The sequence below is a fragment of the Octodon degus genome, unplaced genomic scaffold (assembly GCF_000260255.1).
Source record: "Octodon degus isolate 3935 unplaced genomic scaffold, OctDeg1.0 scaffold00046, whole genome shotgun sequence".
Lineage (NCBI taxonomy): Eukaryota > Metazoa > Chordata > Mammalia > Rodentia > Octodontidae > Octodon > Octodon degus.
Window position 1 is genome coordinate 14,470,660 of NW_004524622.1, and position 2,646 is coordinate 14,473,305.

At 45.1% G+C, this 2,646-nt stretch overlaps 1 protein-coding gene across 1 annotated transcript in view; it reads left to right on the forward strand.

Moving 5' to 3' along the window:
• The first annotated feature begins 250 nt into the window (after window positions 1–250).
• Atad1 (ATPase family, AAA domain containing 1) overlaps window positions 251–2,646 on the forward strand; it is an 81,375-nt gene continuing 78,979 nt past the window's right edge. The window contains exons 1-2 of the mRNA XM_023716161.1: window positions 251–336; window positions 2,234–2,377. The gene's annotated coding sequence lies outside the window, so the exon portion shown is untranslated. The remainder of the gene's footprint in view (window positions 337–2,233; window positions 2,378–2,646) is intronic.

The following is a 2,646-nucleotide window of genomic DNA, read 5'->3' on the forward strand; positions in this document are numbered from 1 at the left end:
CTGGTTTTAGTAACTTTTCTACTGCTGGGACAAAATATCTGACACACACAGTTTAGAGGAGGAAAGGCTCGTCTCAATGGTTTCTGAAGTTTCACTGTCAGCTGGCTCCACTGCTTTCAGGCATTTTGCAGGCAGAAGCATCATAGTGGAAAGGTGTGGCAGGAGAACGCTGAGAAGCTCCTAGCAACCAGGAAGCAGAGAGCAAAGAACCAGACAAGAAAGGCAGACACTGACCCATCATGACACGTTCCCGGTGACCTGCTGCCTCTAACTGCGACCCACTGCCCAGGAGCCTGTTCAGCTCTCAACTTATCAATGGATTAATCTATTGCTGAGGTCAGTGTCTCACAGTCCAATCACCTCTCTGGAACCCACCTCTGCACACTGCTCAGTTGGGGATCAAGTCTTTGGGGGACACTTCATACTTAACCAGGACAAAGTTTAATAGTATAGTTACTGGAGACAAAGAGTTTGCTCTTGAGCTTTGTATTGCCACTTATCAGCTGTAAGATTTTTAGCAAGTTACTCAATCACTGCCTCAGTCTCCCCATCTGTAAATGGGGGTAATAACAGTATCCACAGCATAGAGCTGTGATGAGGAAGGAGAGGGTGGGAGCGGGGACACAGTTCCAAGGCTGGAACACAGTAAGCATTTTATAAGTGTTAGCTATTAGCTGTTTTGGAGGCATTGGGGGTCTTATTTTGTCTCTTTTTAGTTCTTTGAGACAGGGTCTTGCTATGTAGTTCAGGCTGACCTTGAACTCACCCTGTGGTTTAGGATGATGTCAAATTCATGGTGCCTCAGCTTCTGAGTGCTGGGATTATAGGCACGCACCACCACAAGCTGTTACTGAGTGTTACTCCACAAGCTGTTACTGAGTATCACTCAATCATACTCTCTTTGCTGCCAACCACTGACCCTATGCTTATGTTTGACAAATACTAAATTCTCAGCAAATGCTGAATGATGAATCTTTGTCAATACAAGATGGGAGATAAGGATTCCCCTGATCCTTGAAGAAGTTCCTGTAAAACAGCACTTTCAAAATAGTTTTTGGGACTGGCCAAATAGCTCAGCAGATTAAAGCACCTGCAAGCAGGTGCAGGGGCTAGGGGTTCAATTCCTGGGACTGCCGTGCCGGCCCCACCCCCAGGGTGCACTGAAACATCTTGAGATTGGGCATTGGGCGTGATGGTGCTTGCCTGTAATCCCAGCTCTTGGGAGGCTTTAAACAGGGGGATCACTACTTGTTTGTTTTTGTTTTTGTGGAACCGGGGACTGAACTCAGGCTTTGGTGCTTGCCAGGCAAGTGCTTATTCTACTGAGCTATCTCCCCAGCCCCATGAGTCTGATCTAGTAGTGAGAACCTGAACACCCTATAGACCTTTCCCTAAAATACAAAAAAACAACAAAAAAAGAATAGTTTTTGTTGTTTACTGGTATAATTGTATGACACTTCAATGTTCCAGTCAAGAGTTCAAATGTACCACATTTGTCTCTGAATCATTCATTCTCTCTCTCTCTCTCTCTCTCTCTCTCTCTCTCTCTCTCTCTCTCTTATTTGTCATTTTGAGACAGGATCTCACTGTGCAGTTCAAGTTGGCCTTGAATTCACTTTGTAGCCTCCGGGCACTCTCAAACTCACAGTGATCCTCCTGCCTGCGCCTCCTGAACGCTGGGATTACAGGTGTGCTCCACAGTGCCCAGCCCAGGATCATTCTGAAATCAAGGTCTGCTAGTGTGAGAGCAGCCTAATCACATTAGCCTGCCACTTGCCTCTCTTAAGTCCTGTGTCCAGCATTGTGACCGGTGTACCCATGCGCGCAGGCCTGGGCACGGAGCTCAGCAGCAGAGTGCATGCCTGTCTTGTGCAAGACTGAATTTGATTCCTAGTGCTGCAAGAAAGGCTTTTCATTTTGTTTTGTGTTTTAAGAAGCATCAGACATATCCCTGATTGAGAGACAGTTTACAGAACCCCTGACCATGGCTCCTCCAAAGGGTCCAGGTTACTAGAAACAAGAGTTGTCATAGCCAAGACGGGTCTAAGGAGACCTGAGAACTAATGTGCTCTCCTGAACGTGACTCTGGAACAGATAAAAGGACATTAGGGGAAAACCAACAAAAGCTGAACAAAATATAAACTTTAGGGAATAGTTCTCTCTTTTTTTTAACTTTTGTTTTTTAAAGAATGTACACAGCCTCTTTCCACTCATTTAAAGTTCTGTGGGCCAGGATGAAGAGAAGTCACTTCCTGTTTGGACTAGCTCCCTGGCACTCGTCCTGAAACCCTGAGGGATGCTTGGCCCAGCTGAACTGTGCAGAAAGCAGATGAGCGTGACCAGCCTGGGAAGCATCATCAATCACAGATGTTAGAAGGTATAGTAGCATTTAGAGTGAACAACTCCAAAAAAAGAATGAAACACTCCATGCAGGCACTCCAGTTAAGCTATAACAATTTCTAACTACAAGTTGGTTTTTAACTTCAGTGAAACTGCTTGCACTTCTGCTGAAATTTCTTTTCTTTTCTTTTTTTTTTTTTTTTTGTGGTACTGGGGATTGAACTCAGGCCCTTGTGCTTGTCAGGCAAGCGCTTATTCTATTGAGCTATCTCCCTGGCCCCTGAAATTTCTTGGAATTAAAAAAAA